General features: G+C 43.5%; 1 protein-coding gene across 1 annotated transcript in view; it reads left to right on the forward strand.

Annotated features, from left to right (window-relative positions):
- Positions 1-26,338, forward strand: part of nrsn1l (neurensin 1-like) — a 176,940-nt gene that overhangs the window by 79,188 nt on the left and 71,414 nt on the right. The window contains exon 2 of the mRNA XM_078175446.1: positions 14,912-14,970. The gene's annotated coding sequence lies outside the window, so the exon portion shown is untranslated. The remainder of the gene's footprint in view (positions 1-14,911; positions 14,971-26,338) is intronic.

The following is a 26,338-nucleotide window of genomic DNA, read 5'->3' on the forward strand; positions in this document are numbered from 1 at the left end:
TCACCTGCTGCTGGGATCTGGCCCGCGGCGTGGTGAGAAGTGGCACACACACTTTGGTGTCATGTTGGCCAGGGCTGGCTTTTTTGGCTGCGGGCAACACGGGCCACGCCCACTGTTACATTCATGACCAAAATGTTGGAATTACTGCGCTGGTTGCCAGTGTGTGTGTGTGTGTGTGTGTGTGTGCACATTTCCTCCTCTCACAGTAACATTACTCTGCTGCCCAGCCGCCCTCGTGCACATGAAAGGATGTTGTCCAATTTAAATGCAAATTTCCTCATGGCAGGAGACTCAGTGTTTGGCTAACGTTAGCCTGACAGTGCAGATTAATATACAGTTGGTTTGATTATTCATTATTTGATAGATTTTGTTTTTAATTTGATGGTTTTCATTACTGACTGCTACGGAGTCCTGTGAGGGTCAGAGGGAACAAAAACAAAACTGTGCACAAACAAAGTTCAAATTAAAATTGGTCAAATTAACAGGACACAGTGTTAAACATGCTCTTAACTTGATCATGGACATTCATTCTTGACCTCTGTTGTGAAATATTCTCAGTCAGACTCAAGGTTCACTCTTGTGGAGCTCTTTACAGAGGTTGTACTCAGGTTGCACCAGGGATAGAAATCGTATGCCTCTGAACTTGTAAGTTCCTTTTATCAGTGGCATTGTGCCTGTCTGACAGTTCAGACTCATCCTGCTGAGCTGCTGCAAACTTGCAACAAGAAGGAAACTGCTAACATTTGTATGTGTGGCCCATGAGGGTCGTAAATGGGCTGAAAAATGGCACTATATGGGATTATCTACGGGCAGTGTTGGGCTTGTTACTCTGAATTACTTATTATTTGTTATTATTTTCAAAAGTAATAACACTTTACTTTTTACTCCCTGCCAACAGTAATTTGTTACACTACTCGTTATATTACATTTCTGTTACATTCCATAAAACTGGTAATTGCATATCTCCCCAAACTCAGATGTGTCTCTGTGTGAATGTCAGGGTGATCATCGCTAAGTGTAGCTAAGGCTAGACAGCTTCTCTTTACCTGGGGTCTTCTGTTGCCTGTGAGCAGTATTTTCCCAAAGATCTGCCCAAAAGACGGAGAGTCACTGATGGAGCAACATTTCATCCACCACATATCCAACCACAAGCTTCATCACATCTCTGTGTCTGCAGCTGTCCACCATCAAAATCCAGTTTGGGTTGTTCAGCCAGTGTAGACCTGCACAGCCAAGGAGGGCTCACCTTTGGTGGGGTGTATTTCCTGGAGCTTCTCGTTGTTGTGCTGTCAGTCGTAGTAGCCGAGGTGTTTCAGAGTGGAGGTTTGAGGACGTGTTTTTCACAGTGGAAACAGTTAAAGTCTGACTACCTGCAGCAGCAGAGTTCTTGTCATCTTTCCTCCTGACATAATCAATGTAATGGGAATATTTCCAGACGCTAAGGTAACATTTCCAACTAGCTTGCTGGTTCATGACGTGCATGCGCAGCGTGATGATTACTAATATGAGTCCACTGATGTGACTGCTGTATTTAAAGTCAGTAGTGATGTGACAACAAAAATAACGTTGTAACAAGTTGTTTGGTTTTGGAGTAACTGTAATATTATTACTGGAGTCTCATTAGTAATTAGTTACACTAGTCGTTACTGGAAAAAAGCTTTACTGCCGAACACTGTCCACGGGTTCCACATGACTTATGCTAGGGTTACGTGTTTATCAAGTGCGTATGGGCCCAAAATGGACGTCTTATCAGGGGTAACTTTGGTAAACCCACCTATATGGGCAGCTGGCATGGACCAATATGGAACCCATGGACAATCCAATCTTCAGCCCATGCACGACCCAAATTGACCCCACATACAAGGAAGGAGAAATACAGTTCAAACAAGGACGATAAAGCTGAATAAGGGTGAACATAAACATTGACTACCATGCAGTCGACAATGAAACTGTACGCAGTGATACAGTAGTGTGATGGAGCAAAGTGCAAAGGGTGTTGGAATAAATATGGGAGTGTTGGTGTAACAGGATGCTCTCTTGTTTATCAGTAAAGTGTAACTACACTACAGACTGGATTCCCTACTCACAGTGACAAACAGAGTGATGGATGACTCATGAACAGATCCACCGTGTGTGTTCAATGCACATTGGCAGCTCTGTGTTTTATATACATCTGGTGTATGAGACGTTTGTTCCGTCACTGTGCAACATTTTTATCAAGACATCTGTCGTCCTCATCCAGGAGCCGTCTCACCGTCACATGATAGACTACAACACACTGAGAGCACAACAACTGGAGTCAAATCCCGTACATGTGCACACAAGTACATACTCAGCCATTAAAGCTGCATCTGGAATGTAGAGCAGCACTGAGCTTCATGATCAAACACAAACAGAGTCGCTCTCAATAAACAATCGAGAGACTTATATGAGGAACTGATGATGGCCAGTGTTGGGAAAGATACTTTGAAAACACAGCTTTGCAAGCTACCAATTACTTTACACTGGAAGAAGCTGGACTACAGCGAAGCTGCCTGAGGATTGATTCATCATGGAAACGGGAAACAAAAAGCATATCAAACTGAACTAAACTGGCCCACACTGCTCTGTGGAAACAGGGCTTATAGTGGAGTGTGAACAACACAAACTGGGTGCTCATCATTAGCAGTGGCACTAGCATCAGGTGGTTATACTAATGCTAACGTTACACCAACAAGCTGCTAGGAGTTGCACTATCGTTGGCATGCTGCTCCCAGTAGTTAGTGATGTAGGATTTGACTTGGTGTCACTTTGTGTTGCTCTTTTGGAGCCGGCATAATGCAATGTGTATTAAGGCTTGCTGCAGACAGAGAACAGCAGGCGAGATCGAAACAAGGCGGCATTACAGTGTTCTCTGGGTAGCCTCCGTAGCACCCCCAGTGCCCCAGATGATGCTGTTTATTAGGGCCCAGAGGTCTTGATATGGAGCAGAGAGAAAAGAGTACCAGCAGTTTGTAAGAAGAGTCGGTGCACAAGGAAAAGTCATGGTACCCTCAAGAGTAAAGTAGAGTATGCCGAGAGTAACGGCCTACTGTAAGCACTGCATGTGGAGTTTCATCTTCTTTCCACCTCTCTGTGGGTCATTTGTATCAGTTCAGTTCAGTTCAGTTCAGTTGTGCAACAGTAAATACAAAGAACACCTCTGTGTTGATGCCTGTGTGTGAAAATGTATGTTGTTGTTTTTAATCTGTCAGCAGACTTATTCCATCTTTACAGCTCCTGAGATCCATCAGAAATACAAGCAGTAATGTGCAGAGGATAGGCCCGTTTCCACTGAAGAAGTTCCTGGTACTATTTGAGGGGCAGGACCTACTACAGGAACGTCCTCTCGCTCGGCCCTCTCAACCGCCGTGTCTCCACTGAGAGCGGAGTAGGAGGAAGGTTCCTGTAAAGTTAGCGGGCTCTGGATGTGACATAATCGTTGTGCGACCATTTTGACCGGGGCGACGCAGGGGCGTAGGGGTGCTGTTAGCCGTTAGTGGTGTCTGTAATAACTCCGGTCACGGTCCGTGAAAAAAATATTTTTTCCAGCGGATGTCTTAGTTACAACATGATTGAGCTAACTGGAGTAGTTTCATGTCGTATCCGACAACAGGAGGCTTTTAACAGATGACGTCCTGATGTTAGCTTTGCTGCTGCTGTCAGCTGTCCCAGTCAGCTGATGCTTTCTAGACATCGTGATTTCCCAAAACTGAATAAATACCACACATAGCAACACAAAACTGCTTTGCTAGCTCAATCATGTTGTAACTAAGATATCCGCTGGGAAAAATATTTTTTTCACGGACCGTGACCGGAGTTATTACAGACACCGCTAACAGCTAACGGTTAGCCCAGCTAATCTACGAGAACCTCTTGTTATTTACAAAACGTCACATCCCTCCTTGAGTATATCCAATCAGCACCAAGTAATCCCCAAGCCCCAGCCGGGAGTCTTTCGGGGCCGTTCTGAGTACCTACCCCGAGGCAGGGACTTGTTTAGCCCCTGCAAAAGTTCCAGAACGCTGTCCTTCGGGGGTGGTTCCTGCGGTGGAGACACGCACCAACGACCCCGGCCCCATAAAATTACCCTGAAGTTCCTGCGGTGGAAACGGGCCTGATGTTTTAGCTCCAGAGTTTAGTTCCTGGAACTATTGTTTGTAAAGGGACATGAGATTAGGTTGTTCACGGCCATGGACGATTTACAGTGTCCTTCTACCACTAAGTTGGGCTGAACAGTTGTATATAATGTGTACATCTGACTGATAGCAGCCAAGACTTATCTGTATTCAGTTCCAGTCGCCAGAAGACAGTATTGGTATTGTATGTTTCTGCGAACCACCAGTACGTCACATTTGTATGTTTCAAACACATCATGTCAGTGTTACTAAAGTGACGTAGTATGTGAGCAAACTGTGGGTGCTTCCCCAGAACAACAACAGTAATTTCGTTACCATTAGGCCCCCACCTGAAAGGGCCCAACAGCTTTGTTTCCGCTGAGGGAAATGGTTTCTGCTCTTCGCTAGGCGATACGTTCTGCATTTTTTTCAGTCAAACTAAACGAAGGTCGAAGTTAATATTTCGAGATCAAGATCACTTACGCTGGACTTATTTTCTGAGCTGGGTGATCCTGTAGAAATGCCACAGCTGAACTGCGTCTCCTTCCTCTGCTGATTACATCCAGAGTCCAGGTGCTGACTGTGTGATGAGCTGCTGCCTCAGTAAATAAGAAGCTAAATACACAGCGCACATTTGCACCTCGCCATTTTTTAAAATAAATGCAGCCCTCAGTATTTTTAGGCACCAGAACACAACTGATAGCCGGCTGTACTCGCCACAACATCCTGTAAGGTCACTTCCTACTGCAACATTAACTTAACACCTATTTAAGAGCACAAATGGCTCATTTAAAGTGATGAAGATTTCAGATTCCCCCTGCAGAGTTTTAGAGTCTGCTGCTCCACAGTCTGACAAAAGTTCTGCTGGGTGTTTGATGCTGCTTTGACTGATTTGGCATCCCGGTCCTCTCCTAATGATGATGTTTTACAATTAGCTGTGAAAACTGTGCGAATGTTTTCCCCTCGTCTTGGCAACTGTTCTCTTTGGCAAAGTGCACTATGTTTAGAGAGTGTGTGTTCTCGGCCAAATCAACATTTATGATAGACTATCCCAGATGGGATGTTGCAGATGGTCGCATGATCTGGCCTCTACTGGGACAGTTTCAGTCCTACCCAAACAGTGTGCAATAATCATTTGTGAAAAATATTAGTCTTCGTATGGAAGTGTGTGTGTGTGTGTGTGTGTGTGTTGTATTGTTTCAACGTCCTCTGCAATCAATAACGATAATACAACTGTGAGTTTCTGAGACAATCAGGTGTTTTCTTACTTTCCTGCGCCAGAAATACTGTCAGCTTCAGACTCACACATCCTGTATCACTTCTCCTCTGCACCATCTTCATGCAACACAGTTATAATTGCACACACACACACACACACACACACAAACGCACGCACAGACAGAATCATTCATATCCGTTCAGACGTTTACTGCAGCTGTTATGTTTGTGGCACAGCCTAACTGCAGCGTTAATCATTTCTGCATGGTGGAGAAATCCGCCCATCCCTCTCACCCATCTCACAATTAATCCACATCCTCCACGCTTGGAAGGGTTAACACCGCGAGACGACAAATTATTCCCAACCGTCCAGGAACCCGTGTAAGTGCCTCTCCGCCGCCGCACGGATTGATCGATTGCTTTGTTTATCAGTCATAAAACTATTAACAATCAATCTTTTTTAGCCCCTTTTCTTCCGTCTCTCTTCCCGGAGCAGTTTTGTATATGGATGATTATACATTCATTAATGCACGGCTAGTTGTGCGTTAGTCAAATGATCCATGTGCGACTGGGATGCAGTGAACACAGATTACTGCACAGATGCCCATTGAGGAATCTTTTAATTAACAGCATGGTTTACGTCTCAGAGAGGACCTCTTTGTGTCGGGGGGAGCGATGGAGGCTCGGAGTGAAGGATGGAGATGGAGATGGAGGAGGGAGGGAGGGGGTGACCCAATTCTCAAGGGAGCTGATTGAACATGACAGCAATAAAAATAAAATGCTGAGACCTTATGCGTGAGCTGTAACAGGATCTGTTCAGCAGAAGTTCAGCGTGACCCTGCCGGGGTCAGACACCATCTTTGATTTTTTTTTTTTTTGAACTGCAGCTTTAGCTCGGAGCCACGGCTCTGCTCTGTGGATCGACTCCAAGTTTCAAGCTGTTGCATAATGTGTCAGCACACTGCGGAGAGGAGAGAAAAAACACTTGTTGTTTTTGTCTGTGTACTTCAGCTCTTTGCATCTTTGAAGGACATGCGCTCGGATTGTTGTTTCTTCAGTACGTACACGCTGGCTGTCCATCCTCCTGCTGCCCGAACCTCCACTGGCATTGAATAATACATCCAGACATGCTGTCAGAGATCAGTTGACCCTGAAACTATTGGATTTCACATTAAAAGCCCCAGCACCGCAGATGAGTGCAGAGTTCTGCAGACAGTTTTGTTAATCTATGCTCAGACCTTGCCTGAGGGTGCGCGGTGGTGAGGTAAACGTGGCTTGAGTTATGGCACATATATCCATCCAATTACTGAACTTCAGTGTTTTGACCGTGCAAATGAAAGACGAGGGATCCTGAAAACACATACACACACACACACACACACACACACTCGTGAGTGCTCAGGGCAGTGTTTTGTGTACTTTTTTAAAAGATGAGGCCAAACTGCACCAAGGCTAGCATGGAGCTGGCAATAGCCTGGGGTTTAAACTTTTATTTACTTTTATTAAAGCGAGCATCACCCCACAGCCTGTACGCACCGTTGACTAACAGCTCACACCGGGTAATCCCTCCCTACTCGCTTGGAAGCTCTCATAACCGTGTCCTTATTGGAGACTGTGTTCCTTTGGATAGCATTAATTATTGACACTAATGCTCAAGTCTTTCATAATCACTGGGCGCAGATAGAAATAAAAGATTCATCAGTGTGGTGTTGTACTGATGAAAAGCGTTCTTATTGAAGGTAGCATGCCAAGGCTCTGTTTAGGAAGAACAGATGAGCCAAAGAGAGACAGAGACACAGAGTGTGTGTGTGTGTCTGTGTGTGTCTGTGTGTGTGTGTGTCTGTGTATTCCGGTAGGGATTAGATAACATGAGTTCATCAGGTTTACTGTTATGTTTCCTCCCTGAGGCGGATGTGCTGGCATTTGTGTCTGTGGATGACTCTCTCTCACACACACACACACACACACACACACGCACACTCTAACCTCACTTAACCAGCTGACCTCCCTCCCTCTGCCGTCAGCTCGGCAGCAAAGACACAACAAATAACATGTAATGTCATTTGCCATCCCTCCTCCTCTCTTCTTCTTCTGCTCGTCTGTTAACAGTGTAAATTGAGGTAAATGTAATCTGGAGGCTCGTGTGCCGCCGCTGCAGATGATGATCTACGACCGCTGCCGTCCTGGATTGGTGATGTTTGTTTCTGGTGCGATTACCCTGCAGTCCTGGTTTGAAGCAACTTCACTTCAGCTGCCTCGACTGCGACTTAATGTCTCCGCGCCAGTGGTAGCCTTGGTCGGAGGCATGACGTGTTCGGGTTGTCTGCCTGTACGTATGTTCATCCCTCCTTACATGTCTGTCCCATTCTTGTGAACACAATAACACCTCAGATTTGGCACAAATGTCAACTCGGACTCAACGATAAAGTGATTTGATTTCGGTGGTCACAGGTCAAGGTCACTGTGACATTGACATTCTTTTGAATGCAACAACTTTTGGGAGTTTTTTCAAATTTGACACAAACGTCCCTTTGTTCTCATTGATGAAGTGATTAGAATATGGGGGTCAAAGGTCAAGGTCACTGTGACATAACATTCATTCTTATGAACATAATATCTCAAGAAAGCTTTGAGGGAATTTCCTCAGATATGGCACAAACATCCACCTGGACTCAACAATTAACTGATTCGATTTTGATGGTCACAGGTCGAGGTCACTGTGACATTGCATCCATCATCCATCTCATTCTCGCTAAAGCAATATCACATCTTGAGGGAATTTTTTTCAAATTTGGCACAAACGTACACGTGGACTCAACAGTGAACTGATTGGATTTTAGATGGTGAAAAGTCAAAGGTCAGTTTGACCTTGCATATGTCTCATTCTTATGAACGCAATATCTCAAGAAGGGCTTGAGGGAATTTCCTCAGATTTGGCACAAACATCCACTTGGACTCAACAATGAAGTGGTTCGATTTTGGTAGTAACAGGTCGAAGTCACTCTTGCATCCATCTCATTCTTGCGCATGCAATAAGTCAAAAACAACTTAAGGGAATTTCTTCAAATTTGGCACAAACGTCTACTTAGATTCAGTGGTCAAAAGTTGAGGTCACGGTGACCTTGTATATGTCTCATTCTTATATACACAATATCTCAAGAAGGCCTTAAGGGAATTTCCTCAGATTTGGCACAAACGCCTACTTGGACTCAACTGATTAGATTTTGGTGGTCACAGGTTGAGGTCACTCTTGCATCCATCTCATTCTCGTGCATGCAATAACTCAAAAACAACTTTAGGGAATTTCTTCAAATTTGGCACAAACATCCACTCAGGTTCAGTGGTCAAAGGTCAAGGTTGCTGTGGCCTTGCATACATCTCATTCTTATGAATACAATATCTCAACAAGGCCTTGAGGGAATTTCCTCAGATTTGGCACAAGTGTCCACTTGCACTCAACAATTAAGTGATTGGATTTTGGTGGTCACAAGTCAAGGTCACTGTGACATTGGATCCATCTCATTCTCGCTAATGCAGTATCTGAAGAACACCTTGAGGGAATTCTTCAAATTGGGCACAAATGTCCACTTGAACTCAATGACGAACTGAGGTACAAGGTCAAGGTTCCTATAACAGGGTCTGTTGCATTCTCATGAATGCGATACCTAGAGAACAACTTGAAGGAGTTTCCTCAAATTTGGCACAAACGACCTGTGTGCATATCCAGGATTTCTGGGTAGAAGTGGCTTTGAAATTAGATTTGGTTTTTAATAAGGAGTTGGACCTGGACCTGGACCCAGTATATTTGTTGTTGGGATTACCACACATGAATAAAAGGATCTCATTGTCAGAAACTGTGGAATGTTTTAACATATGCTGCACGTAAAACTATATTGCTGAAATGGATTTCAAATAAGCCACCTACAGTTTTAGATTGGCATAAGGTAATATTTGACCTTTTACCCATGGAATATCTGACATACTGGTCCAGAGGGAAAATTGGTTTATTTTACCATATATGGACCCCATTTCTCGATTATGTAGGGCCTAGAGTGTCTAACATATTTTGGAAGGTGCTTCCCAGACCAGGGAATAACAGTTGAATGTTAAAGGAGAGGTGTTGCTGTCTGTTTTACTATTTTTATTTGTTAGTTTATTTTCTATATCATTTCTTAATTATTGTAATGTATACTTATTTCTCCATTTTATATTATTATTAATTCTTGTCGTTACTATTGCCATATGATATTCTACCATGCTTGTGACTGACTGACTGCTGTGCTGAATGTTCAACTTTGGAGGGGGGGCGGGGGGAGGGTTTTTTTCTCGAAGGGGGGGATAAATGTAAAAAAAAAAAAAAAAAAAAAAATGTGTTTGTATATGTGAATGATGTGACACAAAGATGTGTGACACATAATTAATAATAAAGATATTCTTTAAAAAAAAAAAAAATTGGCACAAACGGTTACTTGGACTCAAGAATAACCAGATTAGAAGAGGGTGGTCAAAGGTCAAAAGTCACCGTGACCTTACAAAACATGGGTTTGGCTGTAGCTCAAGAATTCATATGCTAATTATGACAAAACTTGTGACAGGTTAAAATAATGAAGTGATGACATTTTATATCTAAAAGGTCAAAGGTCATTCACTGTGACATCATCATGATCTGCAGAAAACACTGACCATTATTTAAAGCTTATCTCAGGAACAGAAGGAGAGACCGTGAATGGGTGACACTAATCGTGTGTGTTCACCTTGAAACAAAGATCTGTGCTGGCGGGGAAAGTGTGTCTGACGCCTTCGTGTTTTCACAAACATAAAAGCTCAAGTGCAGCTTGACTGGTTCGCGGAGGCACACAGCTGTGAGGCGGTAATTGTAGTTCTTATTGGCGTCGTGTCATCGGGAAGAAAGACAAGAGCAAAGTGAGAGAGATTAAAAAACAAGACAGAAAGGCAAAGGAGAGCAGGGATGGTGAGTTTGGTGAGAATCACAGAGTGTGGAATAAAAGCTGGAGAGAGCGTCGAGCAGGCGTGTTCTTCTTCTGGCAGCAGACAAGCTGGTAATTAAAAGTATGGGAAACTCCTGTGAGGGATACGCACAAATCTGACGATTCAGAGAGAGGGATCAACAAATGTTATTGGACCGTATGGAATATTTAGCGCGCACGGCTGCTTCTGATGCTGATTCAATCATCTGTTTCTTTTTGTTTTCACTCCCCTCATCTCTTATGCTTTCTGATTTGTTTGCAGCTAAATGCTATCGCTCTGTTTCGACTCTGTTACATTTTCCTCCTTAAAAACTTTATCAGAAAATAATCACACAACTTTCCTCGCCTCTCAGAACCTCACAGCTCAGTGTGAACCTGTCTCGCTGCCGCCGTTTACCGCTCTGACTTCTGACTCGTGCGAGGCTAAAGTGTGTCGCAATAAGGGAGAGCTACAGTGAACGGTGGCAGCTAAAGAGGTGCAGGGCTTAGCCGATCAGTAAGACACAAACTCCTCACACCAGCGAGATTTCAGCCCCAGCTTAAAGGCTTCGGGGGAATGGATTTGGACTAACATCACATGAAATTGCTTCTTCAAAGTCTCCTTATCTAGGCACGGGGAAAATCTCAGAATGGTTTTGCAAGTGGTTTTACCGCTAAAAAACATGCAATCACGTTTCACACTTTTAAATTACATACTTAGCTATTTTCTTTAGCAGGGCAGAGGGTCAAGTGCTTAAAGATTTGTCCCCTTTCAGTCTCTTTCATAAAGGTGCAGTATTCGTGTTATCTTACTTTTACAGCCAGACGACTGCCCATTCTAAAAATGCATATTTCTGGCAGATGAATACTGATGAGCGTTACAGACATACATGAACACACACACACACACACACACACACACACGCATGGTGGTGTAGTCCCTGTGTGATTGAAATTGTGCAGAAAAACAAACCCTGAAAGGGATGATGGGACTCAGTTCCCATCTGAGAGACTTAAACTTGACTAATCTGATAAGTAGAGCGCTGGAACCAGCACTGTAAGCTGACTGTTGTTTGTTCACCTGAAATATGGGACATCAGCAGTATTTATAGTTAAAGCCACGATTTCTGCATGCTTGACAGTCCCGTCTCCCAAAGGATGCCAGACATGCTCACATATGGAGAAATGGAGTCACACATGCAGTTCATGTGATGAAATTGAGAAATGAAGTCATGCATCGCTATTACAGCAACAACCACAGGGAAGGTCTTCATCCTCATTACAGGTGTGATGGTGATGTGGCTACGTATGTGGCACCGGCATCATCACAGGCGCTATTATCAAGGTGGTGATTGGCCTCATGGGTAAGAGTGATTTTACACATCACACATCCCAACAGGTGAACAGTGTGGAAGAAATGTTTCAGAATCATGAAAAAGTATAGCCTACTGAGTAGAAAAAGTATTTTGATCGTCAGTCTGACGTTGAATGTCAGATTTAAGCTACTGTGTATCGGCAGTCCTGTTACATAAGGACTCTGGTGTATAAAAGGGGTCGTGGGAACATCCAGCGAAGTCCGGCTGTGAAGATTTTCAGCCATCCAGGTCAGAGCTGTTTCACAAATTATCGGCCACAGGCAGACCCACAGGCAGTTTCACAACATTTCACACCTGACAGTATTTCATGGGGCCACAGTTTCATAAGCGCCTCGTGACCTTAATGACTCACATGTGACTTCAGCCAAACTCTCATGCGACATAGCAGTGTTGATAACCATCGCAGACTCCCCATCTGTCTGTAAAGCCTCCAACAATCAACGACACCAATCTGCACGTGTGGTTTTCTTTTCTTAGTACTTGTGCATATGAAGCAACGTCCAGGAAAGGTCTTCATGGAGGGAAAACCAACCCGAACCCAATGAAGTTGAAGAGTACTCCACCAGTTTAGAACCCTCTTGCTGTGTAAGGCAACAGTGCTAACCACTGTAACACCGTGCCACCAGTGAGAGTTGATATACCAAAATCAAAATGAAAACTTGTAATAATAAAAGCTTGTCTGTGTGTGCTAACTCAGCTTCATCTACTTTTTCCATCAATGCATATATCAATGCAAAATATTAGAATCTCAGCTGCTTTTTATAACCTTTTAAAACTGTAAAACTTAGCTATGATGGTACGTGATAAAATAAAGTTAACATCCATGTGTGGAGATATGATAAAACTGACTGTGTTAGACCATGGATACAAACAGTTAGCCGAATATCAAGACTTCATAGTCGAATTAATAGTTTCAGAGAAAGTTTTGAATCGAGGTTAATGAACGTTTGTTGGCCGTTCTGTTGACATCAGTCACTGTAGTCTTTTGTAGGCTGTGGAGAAACTTTGTGAAAATCATTTTTACCCTCTGCTGTTAGTCTCACCACCAGACAATCAGAGATCTTCACCTTCTGATAGTCTGGGGACACTCCTTTCTAAACTCCTTTCTTTGTTGCTGGCGAAAACGGCCGGCAACAAAGCAACGCCTCTTGCATTTTTGAAAAGGACACGCCTTCTTGGAAATGTGTGCTCCTCCTTTTCTCGTCCGCAAGGAAACAAACACACAGAGAGCTTGAAAATGGATGCCGAGAGATTTAACTCCGTTTTATCAAACGTGTGCTCATCCGTGAAGAAAATATTTTGTCCCTGTCAGCTGCAGCCACTGATGCTTTCTAGACATTGTGATTTCCCAAAACTGAATAAATACCACACATAGCAACACAAAACTGCTTTGCTAGCTCAATCATGTTGTAACTAAGATATCTGCTGGAAAAGAGCGAGTGAAAAAAGTTTTTTCACGGACTGTTTAATGAGTTATTACCTATTACAGACACTGCTAACGGCTAACACGGCTAACACGGCTAACAGCTAACGGTTAGCCCAGCTAAACGTGCACACAGAAATAGTAATGTTTGTTCAATCATTGTGTTTATAGACTTTACAAACATTGGATTAGTCCAAACGGTGATACAGTGATGTGAAAAATGTGATATTATAGGCTATATATATAGCTAAAAGCTCTGCTGGTTTTTTACCCGGAAGTATTTGTAAACAACAAGGCGATTCCCTCTATAGTCCGGCCGGACGGATGAGTCATGGCCTTGTAAAAGATTATGTTTGTTTCTTTTAGTTGGCAAGAATGTGTCGCGGCAAACGCGACAAACATCCACTAACGTTGACGGAGTTTTCTGCAAGCACGACTGAGCCATTTTGTACCGCTACACGTGTTTCTAGTGGGACTATGTTTACGAGCACGAGTTAAGCGAGCCACCGAAGGACCGCCCTGCAGATTTACTATTGGTTCTGCAACGTAGGGAGTTTTTTTAAACTCTGAAATTGTATCCGCCCATCTAAACACAAAATCAGGGAGAAAGTCATCAGTCTTTATTTAAGCAAAGCGTCTAAAGACTGACTTGTGAGTCTACTCTGCTGTCGATGTTAGAGTTAAGGCCATGTTTACACGAAAACAGAATCGTTTGTCATTTTCGTTTTGAAAAAAGTTCCACGTTTAGACGACGTTTTGAAAACAATCACCATGCACACAGATTCGCAAAAATGACCAAAAACGCTGCAGTATACATGCCAGGCCAGTAGTAGGCCAGCGGTGTGACGCTTACGCTTCCTTCTACATTCACGAATGTTTGTCTGAACGGATGACGAGGTGGAGTTGCTACAGTAAATGTACACTATGATGGGGAAGCGCTGATAAATTCAACAGGGTGAGCAGCACAAGCAGAGCTCGGGAGTCCGCCATTGTTGTTGTGATGGTCGACTTTCTCACGCACGCCTAGTGACTGGAAGCGTAATGAGCATGTGCGAAAAGTCTCCGTTTTCAGAGGAACTGCATATTGCAAGTTTACATGACAACGGAGACGGTGCTGTTTCCAAAAAATTGCACTCTGGAACCCGTTTTCAAAACGTTGCATTTTCAGGCACCCAAACGCCGCTGTCGTGTAAACGATCGGCCAAAACGCAACTAAAGTTGACTGTTTTCAGTTGAAATTGTTGTCGTATAAACGGGACCTAAGTTAAGATTAAGTTTCTGGTGTAGCCGGTCCAGTATGGTGTGTGAGCTTAAACAGGTTTTATTTAATGCAATTCAGCTGAACCAGCATTCGTTATTACGACACGTTCTGGCAAATTAAAAAGTAGCCTACATGAGCAACCTGTGCTGATGGCGTCACAGCGTAGCAGTTAGATTAACATAACAATATGTTTATTAATGAACAAATGGAGCCACTAGTGTCTGACAGGATGTGTGCACATTACCGCCGAGCCCAGGCCGCTGTCAGCAACATGAAGGAGATCAAATTTCAGTAGACGTTTGGAGGGGCAGAGCAGTAAACGCTGTGTTAGTTTTCTAGAAAGTTCATGTGATTTTTGGGGTGACAAGGAAACATGACAGTCTCTCAAGAAAACTAAAACTGTACCTATGACAACAATTTGGATTATCAAGCATTGTTTTGAGCTAAATTTTCATTGGATGCTGTGTTTCTATCGGCTGATTCATGGAGTTGACATAAGGACTTATCGATACCTTCTTATTTCATTACAGAAACTTAAAGACAGCAGCAGCTGGATGAAGAGAGATCACCAGGGAGCTGGACATTTCTGGTAAGCTATATGACGATGGCTAATAACACACTGAGCTGCATGTTGTTGACTGTGTTTTATGTTATTTCCAGTAAATATCACAACATAAAACATGTCTCCTCTTTGAAAAAGTAACGTTACAAATACATCTCCAGTATGATCTCGAGCACACAGCTGATAGCTGAGTGGTTTGTTTACATGACACAACACAAGTGCAGAGTTGGATGGATTAAATATGGACAAACTATTAACAGACGCTCAGTCTGTTAAGACATTGCGTCCATGGTGGGACACTTGGTACAATTCGGTTTACCTTTCCGATCCAGTGTTTGGCTTGGGGTCAAATTAGTTTGAACTTTGCCCTCTTCCACTTTCGGAACGCACAGTGTAAAAGCCTTGATGCAGCCCCACTACCGACGCCTGAATCTCTGCTGGCAGTCACAGACTAACTAATGGAAAATAGTTTCTGTGGTGGTTATGGCATTAAGATATACCTGAACATTAGACACATTGACATACAGACCTGAGACCAGTGGCAGTAAAACAAGACGTCACCCAACAAGATGAGTGTAATTCGGACACGTTCCCTGAGTGGACCTGTGGAGACCTTGAAAGTCCAAAAACCCAAAAGGCTACACTGATACTGTACAGTAATGAAATGATAAGATGAAGGTGAGAAGAATTTGAAATGGAGTTTATGTGATAAATTATAAAAATGATCAGTCTGACAGAACTGAAGTATCCCATCTATCACAAACTGTATATCTTAAGATACAGTATGCAGACAGAGATTTATTAGCACCAATCTCTGTTACACACACCAGGCCTCTCAGACAGCGTTTGGCCAGACGATGTTCGGTCGTCTTATACTTAGCACTTATTGATCCTGGCTGACTGGACCGATGCCCATGGGCCTCGAAGCCAAAACACCCTCCTGCAGTTAAATTTTCAGGGCTGAATACAGACAGTGAAGAGACGTCCTGCTGATGACCTCCAAAGAAGAAATCAGGGGCTTGTGCCTAAATTACAGGGCATCCTGATTAACAACATTTTTTCCTTCTTAATCAAGCGAATGTCAAAAAACATGCTCACCATTTGGACTCTCATTGTAACTACTGTCATTGGATGATGTAACGTCCTAGATATAGTTCACCTAAACAATGTCAGTTCCATTTTGAGACCATTTTATGCCACTGGTGTAGTGATAATATTATAGCATCATGATGCACCTTTCAAAGAGCAATGGACTTTTAATTCTTAGACACTGGGATTGGAGAATGAAAAAAATGCTTAACATATTTTTAAAGTTAATGAACACCTGTTCACATAGGAAAGCATCTATAAAGTCATAGGACCTTGACAGGAGAGCCAAGAAATATTCAGTTTGAGATCTGACATCTTGCCAACAAAAATAAAAACAAGTGATGCCTCTTGCAGTTAACAGCCAAGCCTAGCGATGCTCCGGGAGCACCCATACATTTCTAATAATACCTAGATACCGGAGCCAAGATGGCGCCTATTCATTCCTATGGAGTTGCTCCCCTGGCACATACGCCAAAAAAGTTGTGCATATTCAGTGTGTGTCCCACTGAATATGCACAGCTGTGTTTCTCCCGCTGGCCCCACTCGAGTTCCTGCTCATAATCATAATTGACCTATGGCTAAGCCACGCCCCCTCCACTCACTCGGACAAACTATCAACATTCAGTGACTGGCGCAGTGTTGCCAACTTAGCGACTTTGTCACTATATTTAGCGACTTTTCAGACCCCTCTAGCGACTCTTTTTCAAATAGCGACTAGCGACAAATCTAGCGACTTTTTCTGATGTTATTGAAGACTTCTGGAGACTCTGTTGTGAGAGCACGTATCATTCTTAGTCTTCTCAACGGGCAGCAGATGCTGCCGTGAGCTCCTCTCTCGCCCCAAAGCACTCACAGACGGCCCAGTCCTCCCTCCCAGCAGCAGTCAGAGCAGGAGACGTTAACCCCTCCACGTCCAGACTGCAGGTGAATCGCACATGCGCGGAACCACCGCTGGCTGATCTATCGCTCTGATCCCGACCTGGTTTACAGTCAGGGCGGAATGTAAATGTAAAATTTTCTTTGTCTAATATAAATCACTGAAAAAAGGTTCATTTGTAGTTCTAAACATATTCAGGGTGTTTTTTTACTCAGTTATTGTCTCTCCCATGATGTTATTCCTCTCTCCTACAGCATCCATTACAATTACATGCATATGGACAATTATGCAAATTAGGCGATGACGTCATTTAGCGAGTTCTAGCGACTTTTAGGACAGCCAATAGCTACTTTTCTTACTGAGGAGTTGACAACAGTGGACCGGCGCTATGGCAGGTGTCACAGTACACGGCATTTCACAGGAGGCAATTGATGATTTTTGGAGACATAACGATCAGATGTCATTGAGAAGTAACCAAAAGGGCCTAAACTACGCATTGGAGGGATATATTCATCATTTTATTGTTGAGAAGGTCGATGAAAAGCTTAAATTACAAGCCAGAATTTACAGGTCACAGTGTACGCTTGTGAACCGCATCTGGTTGCCGTCACCATCAAAGACAACAAGTTAAAGTGCCACTGAAGTTAAGGTTTTTGGCTCAGAATATGAGAAAAGGATAACGGCCTTTTTACCATCTTTACCAAGAGTGTCTCTCCGTTAGTTTGGTGCTACAGTATTTACACTGAATCATTCAGCATAACGTTTGCCAACCTTTGTTATCTCTGCCATTACAGATAAGTTAATGAAGCTAAGCTCCAGAAGTTAACGTTAGCTTAACTAGAGCCCTTTGGACAACAGCTAACAATGATGTACGATCACCAAAGTACAAAACTAGAACAAAATAGGCTAATGAACTCCCAGCAAACAAGGTGACATGATGAACAACGCAGCTAGGAGCTAACGTTAGGCTAACTTTAGCTAACGTTAGCTAGAGATGTTAAAGATAACTTTATATTTCTTTCCAGCAAAGTGACAATATGTTGCCTCAAACACAATGTTGACTTACCTTAGAACAGATGTAGACATCATTGTTAATCTTATTCACGTTGAGTTGATGTTGTGGTCTAACGTTACCACACAACTTTATCCAAAGGAGACACTTTTCTCGCTTGAGATGTGGTTTAAAGTGTAAAAAATACACCTGGTCGCCCAGCCTCTCAGGATACCTTGTGTCAGAGTTGCATGTACCCCATGCACACCGTTTGACCATTTTTAAACTTCAAATCTCCGAAAAAGCTCATAAAACCGAACAAAACTGACTTTCTGTAATGCATTTCAATGGACGTCCAGGCTATACGCACTGTGATTGGCTCATCGCGTCTGAGGGCGGGACTTAGCCATAGGTCAGTTGAAAGAATCATAATCGACCTTGTTTGCAGTTTGACGTGTCCTGTCAATAGTTTCACAGTCGTCTCTTTTAAGTAGGAAGTCTATGGAGAAAATGCTTTTTGGGCTGCAGGGGATTTTTTCTTTGCAATACTGCAAGTGGCCACTGGGGAAAACTGGCTGCAAGGCTGAGCAGCGTTCCTGCAGGCCTGTGAATCACTATTTAATTTTTCATAAAATATGATAATAATTCTTCAGGGGGTGCAGTTAGTTACAGTGCGGGCTCCATGATTACTCCGACAGTTTGTCGGACCATCACAAAGGGGCGGGGCTTAGTGAACTGGCTCTCACCTGGCACTAAACTCCGTTAAACTCTCCCCGTTTGTCCTTAGTACTTGTTTATTTTCCGTGTTGTTTATCTCTGTCTCAACGTTACTGCACCGTTCACTTTTTCAATTTCCATCTGTAACCTCTGTGTTTACTGTCTCTTCAAAATAAAAGCACCTCCATGTTCAGAGGAAATAACAAAATAAAGGCAACAATAATACATTGCTAGTGCGAATTTAACACGTCAGCTGCTGAACATTGGGGTCATTTACAGCCTGTGTTTGATGGCTGTGGCTGCTTACACACACACTTTTGGGTCACTTGTATTTCCAGGACAGAGCCACCACACAGAGCTCCAACAGGAAATGTACACACTCTAAAGATCTGGTTGTAGTCCTTATTGTGAAATAGGAACCAGAGGCTGAACGAGGCAAACTGACATTTCATGTATGAAGATGAGATATGAGATATGATCTGAACATGATGAAGTTGTTAGATTCTTGCAGCATGTCTGACACAGCTTCAGTCACCACTGAGTCGCAGCTTTGGTGTGGCTGCACAGAGAGCAGCAGCAGTGATTACAGAGAGAAGGAGGCTAATCCAGGGAGGATCTGGTTACTATCACATCATTCACTCCATCTAACAGCAGGACTCTCTCTCTCTCTCTCTCTCTCTGTCTCTGTCTCTGTCTCTGTCTCTGTCTCTCTCTCTGTCTCTCTCTCTCTGTGGTTATATATGTATCACAGATTCAGATACAACATGACTCACCACTCCTCCGCCGTCCTCTGCTCTTCAACTCTTTTCATCCTAAACTGGTGAGCTCAAATGATTCTTAAAAAAATATAAAGACAGAAAATAAAGAGACACAGAAGAAAAAAAAATGCATTTTGATAAACACACACTAACAGTCGCTCAGACACAACAACACACACATGAACACACTCCAGGGTGTAGCCCTCCCATTGGCTTAACATGTTGAATAACCTGTGTTGCATAACTGAGGTCAGATATAAAAAGAGGCACATCATCCCCTAAGACACATACTCACTCACTCACTCATTTCATGCTCTATGTGGGTCACAGAGTACGAGAGAAATAATAACACAAAAGTCATTTTAGATTACATAGCTGAGATCAATAGCCCTCACTGTCTGAGCATGAAAGCTTCATTTTGCCCTGAAAAGGGCCGATTGTGGACGGGATTGACTGTTTTATGGCATGATGATGATGCGTCCCACACACACACACACACTGTACTGCACAGCATACATCATGGAGACACAGTCATCAAATAGTGGAGAGGAGAACAGAAGACGTGAAGACTGTTAAACAAGACACAGACACACTTCATACAGACAATCACACCGAGGCATGAAAATACATTTACACTGACAAAAGGGTATTGATAAAAGTTCAACATCGGGTCCATGGTATAATATGTCTCGTTTGGTCACATGAGGAAGGCGCACACATTTATAATACACATGTTAAGCACACAGCACAAAGAGATTAAAGGAAAGAGGAAAAGATCAGAACTACTGATCGAGAAAGGCTGGTCAGAATTTAGGAACCTTTCTGGTCTCATTTTATTTCTTTAGCCCCGTTTCCACCAGCAGTAAGCCTTCAGACATGGTACCTAGACCCTCAGACTGTTCAGACAGTCCTCTTAAATGTGGGCGGGGTTGTTGTCACTCACTGCTCCGTCCAGCACTCGCTGTATTTCCTCATCAGCGGTGACACAGATGGAAGTCTGCACCTGGTTTATCGTCCACAGAACGAGGCTGCACGCCCACATTTTCACAACAAAATAGAACAGGCTGCAGTGAGAGTCTCTCTCCATGGGATATTTAAAAATAGCAGCTTTGTGCATTTAGTCCTTCTCAGGCAAGCTCAGGGGTTTAGTGTTGCTGTAGCCCACAGGAAGTGAGGATTAGAATATATGACCTTCACATAATCCGCTCCAAATTCATCTATATTTTTAAAGTCATTACTAAAAGTGTGTGTCATATAAAAACTAAAGTGATGGTCAAAGTTGTCACAGTGAAATTTAAGGTGTGCTGATGGATTCACGTCATCAACTCATGCATTGACTAACATTACAAGTTAACGTTCCACCTTAAAAGTTGCCGTCAGTCGGCCCAGTGAATGAAGTTATTTTTTCTCAGACTCCAGCTGCTCAACTCACATTCGTTTGCCCCCTCAGTGCGGTTCATTTGTGCAGGTGTGAACACACCGAAACAACCGGACTGAGACCTTCTTGAAGAGGTGGTCTCAGTCCGGTTCCAAAGGAACTCTGGTGCGGTTGGTTTGTGGTGAGAAGGTGTTCTGACCTGGATGTGAAGCAACTGCAGTCACATGACACATTGTTTGGGTTAAACATGAGCATGTTACAGTCCTGGAGGATTATTAATGTGCACCTCCTCCTGTACTGCCTTAATATGCACACGAAAAGGTGCACACATTCATGAGACACATGTAAAGCACACAGCACAAAGAGCTTAAAGGAATAACTCAACTTTTCGGACTTGAGAGTCAGAGGAAAAGATCAGCACTACTGTCTGATAGTTCTGTCCATCCTTTCATCTAACTGTATTTTGATAAAGAAAGTAAAATGTCAGACTGCTCCTTTAAACTTGCTGTAATTATTTGGCCACAGTGGTGGTGGAAACAAGTTGTGAACACAACGCTGACATATGATCACCTTGTAAAGCTGTTATAGTGAACTTGTTAGCTAACCGCTTTTTACACATCTCGTACATATGGAGCAGCAACATTCATTCAGAGTCGTCTTTCTGGCCACCTGGCAAATCTAAGTCCAAAATTAACTCTCTTTTAGCTTCAGGGTTTCTGCCAGTGTAACGTAAGCCAGGCAGCCCGCCTGGTCCAAGCATGGAGAGTTTTATGACTCCCCGCCGGCCGCAGCCGTGACTGAAGGCATTATGTTTACGAGTTGTCCATCTGTATGTCTCTCCCATTCTCATGAACGCTATATCTCAAAAAAGCCTTTGGGAATTTATTCAGATTTGACACAAACATCAACTTGGACTCAACGATGAACTGATTAGATGTTGGCTAAAAGGTCAAAGTCAGCGTGACCTCGTTAGTCTCATTCTTGTGAACACAGAATCTCAAACACAACTTTAGGGAACTGCTTCAAATTTGGCACAAACAGTCTGTTGTGCTCAGCAGTGATCTGATTAGACTTTGGCAGTCAAAGTTCAAAGGTCACAACTATAGAGAGCTTTAAAAAGATGTAGAGACCGTATATTAATGTGGTATGCAGACAAAGAGGGTTGGTTCTTCATTTATCTGGGCTTATTTGAGATGTAATTATATATTTAATATCTGAGACTTATTGTTTATCTATATTAATGGTTGTAAATAAGTTTAGGATAGCTGATGACACTTTACTTTTCAAATGAGACATAAATACTGGGAAGGAGGTGGGGGTAGTGTACAGTTCTTTCTACTCCTTTTTGAGCATGTCTGTTGATGTTTTGTTTGTTTTGGTTTTATTTTTTATTTTGTTGAAAATAAATCAAGTCATTCAATCATTCAATCATTCAAAGGTCAAGGTCACTGTGACCTTGCAATCTTCTTCCTCTCCTGAACACGATGTCCCAAGAACACCTTGAGGGAAATGCTTCACATTTGGTGCGAACATCCACTCGGACTCAAGAATGAACTGATTAGATGTTGGTGTTCAAAGGTCAAAGTTCACTGTGACCTCACAAAAATGTTTTTTGGCTATAACTCAAGAATTCATACGCTAATTATGCCAAAAATGTTTAATAGGATACAGTTATGAAGTAAGGGAGTGATCACACGGAGATGAAACGCTAGAAACACGACGCCAGTAAAACCATTGTTTTCCTATGATACGGCGCATCTGACTGGCGTTCAAGCGTCTTTTTAGACAGGCGTTTTTGTAGACGCTTCTTTTTAGACGCGCGTAGACGCTGAAAAGTTAAATATTTTCAACTTTCTGAGCGTCAGATGCCAGTAGCTAACGCGCATTGAATAAGTGCTTCCAGCGTTTCAAGCGTCTTTGAAGCGTCTGCCTCTCTAACGTCTCATTTCTGTGTGATCACCCCCCTAAGGAGGTTTTATATTGAAAAGGTCAAAGGTCAGTTTCACTCTGACATCATCATGTTCTGTAAAAACACTTCTCTGCCCACATCTCAAGGTGCTTTCACATGATTGCTGATTTGCCGACAGCGCATTGCTCGCCGTCAGCTTGACCCAACGCTGATTATACGCACGCACTGACGGCCGGCGGAATCATTGGCTCTACATGGAAAGGTCAGCGTCAAACGGGGTCGAAGTTCAACAAAATTGAACTTTCGGCGTTGCCCACAACGCACCGCCGAAGTCAAAAAGCACCCTGACGTCAGTGTCAACGCCAGCTTCCATAGGAAAACAATGGCACAGCGGGCATCAAGAGATTTTTAACGCTGGTGATGTGCAAGTGCCTTCAGCTTCATATGAGGAGCAACTGGTCTGAGGATCTGAGAGATCTAGTGCTGGAGACAGGGCGGTGGAGCTCAGTGATGTTTTTGGGTGCTGGGCCATGTAAGGCTTTAAAAACAAACAGTAAGACCTTAAACTTAGATCTGTACTTAACTGGTAACCAGTGCAGGGACGCCAGTACAGGTGTGATGAGGTCTGTTTCTAGTTAGAAGTCGAGCAGCAGCGTTCTGTACCAACTGCAAGCGCGATATGGAGAACTGACTTATACCCACATTCGGAGCATTACAATAATCCAAACGAGAGGAAATGAAGGCACTCACGACTTTGTTCAGTTCCTGAAATGAGACGATTGGTTTCAGTTTGGCAGTGTTTAAGTTGGAGAATGCAACCTTTCACTACAGAGTCAATTTGTTTGTTGAATTTTAAAGCTGAATCGAAAATGAAACCAAGATTTCTTGCCCGGGCATGAAGGTTAGGTGCCAAGGGCCCCGGGTGGTTTGCTGTACCTCGGGTGGAGATGGGGGGCCAAATAAGACCACGTCTATCTTACTGTCATTTAGTTGGAGATAGCTTTTTGCCATCCAAGATTTCACATCGTGGAGGCAGTCAGGGATACGCTGCAGTAAGTGTTCAATGCAGAGAGAGGCTACATTCTCTATTATTACTCACAAACCAGGCGTCATTGGTCCAGTGACAAATGTTTGTATGTGTGAGTGCAGACATGCGTGAATGCCTGTGCATACGTGGTTGCCGTTATTGTGATGTTTTGCTTCTTGAAGCCACAACCATCAAGACCACAAAGATAAAAACTAAGTTCCAATCCAAAGAAAGATTAGGGTTACCACAGGTTACCATCAGGGTCGTCACACACTCATATTACAAGAAAAGGAACGATGTATTTGAGTTTAAAGCCAGTTGGATGTTTGTGCTTCCAGAGTTCATTCTGGCTCAAAGTCGGGACCCTTTACCCCACATTCAGCATAGAAAACTGCTGGCAGTCCTCGTACCCCGTGTCTTCCCCTCTCATCTAATGCCTCTATGCACGCACGCACACACACACACACACACACACACACACACGAAAACATTCCTGCTTTGATACAAATCCCTATGGTGAGCTTCTATCATCTCTAGCAATAACGAGCTGTCATTGGCCCTCAGTGATGTATCTGTCTGAACGTGTCAGCGAGCAGGCAGGCTGACTGAACGTCGGGCTAAAGCAGTTCTCCACTTCCAAGGCCTGCCAGTCAGCGCTGGGGGCACCTGAGACAGCCCTGTGTCGGTGAGGGATCATTTCTGAAGGCTGACACTGGATCAGAGACGGGGGGGAAGCAGCCATGTCGACGTTTGACCCCACCCCCACATACGGCAGCAAAAGAAGCCGGGGAAGACGGCGCAGTAAGGTGATGAGGTACTGACAGCTAAATGCCAAATAGGTTGTCTCGGGAGGATTTGATATCTGACCGGCTCCTATTTAAAGATAAGAGAGAGGCGTGTGAGTTATTAAAGTTTTACCGCAGGTATATACATGTGTGCATTTACATGGCGGAATGAGTTTAAACTAAGTCAGCGGGCACCTTGAATATCTGAGTGATACAAGATAAACCAAAATAACCCCCGCTGATAACACTCAGATTCAGCCATCACAACACCTCCCTGTAATGTATTCCCTCCACATTGCATGAGATATATTATCTAGCCCTCCTTATTGTGTCGGTGATAAATGCAGCACACATTAACTCCACCAAATGTGTTTCTCCTATTTCCACAATAAAGGGGGCCTTACTTTCCTCTGACCTTCAGCAGGGCTGCAAAGCCAGCACAAAATATGCATTTAGAAGAAGCAGCAGGAGCGGATGTGAGGGGTTGCGGAGAGATTGCTTTCTTTTGTACAGCGTCATGCAGGAACATGCATCACTGTCCGCCTCCAACAAACAGCCAGTAATATGCAGAAATATTAAGTAGGATCAGCAAATAAATATATGGAGTGGAGCTAGCGCTGTGACAGATGTTGGCTATTTGCATGGAGCTCCTCTGTCATGTCATTAGCCGACTCTCTCAGGCAAGCAGGCGAAATGAATGAACTGGCTGCTCGGAACGGTCGCGTATTCGAGCCGCGTGGAGTTGAGGTGCATTGTGCGATCGAGGAAGACTCGTGAAGTAGCTTTTGCAGCCAGGTGTTTGTTCGTGTGTGAGTGTATCACAGTGAGAGCGGGTATTTTTCATGCTGCTGTAACTGGAACTTTGTTTGGCTTGGAGAGAGGTGCGGGTCAACCTTTGAACCTGCTTTAAAACAGCATGCTTTATGTGGTGCATTGTGTTATTATTTCATAATGCACATCCTCGCATGTGGGCACACACACACACACGCACACCGTACATGTGTGTGCCACACAGTCTGTGGTTACTGTATTTCGAAGCATTTCTTAGATGGCAGCAGCGCGTTGTATTAAAGATTGATTTAGTCAGTGAAGCAGAGAGTGTGTATTCACACTGTTCTCTGTGTTCTCTGGTCAAGGCCACTGAGTTTCATCTTGCTGAAAACATACACCCTACTGTATGGCTTCAGGGACACTACGTCTGACCTCCACCTCGCTGAACATAAATGAGTAAAGAGAAAATACAACACAGAACAATCCCCTTTATTAACCTGCCCCGGGAACATACAGGCTCTTACAATCAGCCCCAGCATTGTTCATGCTGCTCGGCGTATTGAGCACGTTGCCGACGCGCCTCGCAGTCTGCTCTAATGGCGTGGGTCATCAAGCACTATTCAAGATGGAAAAAAATAGACACAAGTATTGATTTGAAAATGTCTTGTTCTGTTATTTCTAAAAGCTTTCATCTGTATTTTTTTTCCTCTGAGCTGGCGGAGTGCCTCGGGTCATGGTTGGGGAGTTTATAGAATGTTTTGTGATCAGCGCGTTTTACCTGTGTGTGTGTGTGTGTGTGTGTGTGTGCATGTATCAAATCTTGTCAGCCGCAGAATACATATGAGGAGGCAGGAGAGTCGTATATCTGACGAAGTGCAGCCAATAAAGTATAATTCATGACCGTTACAGTGCCCGTGGATAGTAGTCATTACTCTTGTGTTGGTGTGCGTGTAGTATATCAGGCCTCAAAACAACAGCCCTCATCACTATATTGATTGCCTGACATCTTTTTTTTTCTTGAGAGTGCAGGATAGGGAAGAAAGAGGGAAAGAGAGAAAGATAGATGTTGAAATGAGAGGTAGGAAAGCAGCTC

The sequence above is a fragment of the Epinephelus lanceolatus genome, chromosome 16 (genome assembly GCF_041903045.1).
Source record: "Epinephelus lanceolatus isolate andai-2023 chromosome 16, ASM4190304v1, whole genome shotgun sequence".
In the NCBI taxonomy this organism is placed as follows: Eukaryota; Metazoa; Chordata; class Actinopteri; order Perciformes; family Serranidae; genus Epinephelus; species Epinephelus lanceolatus.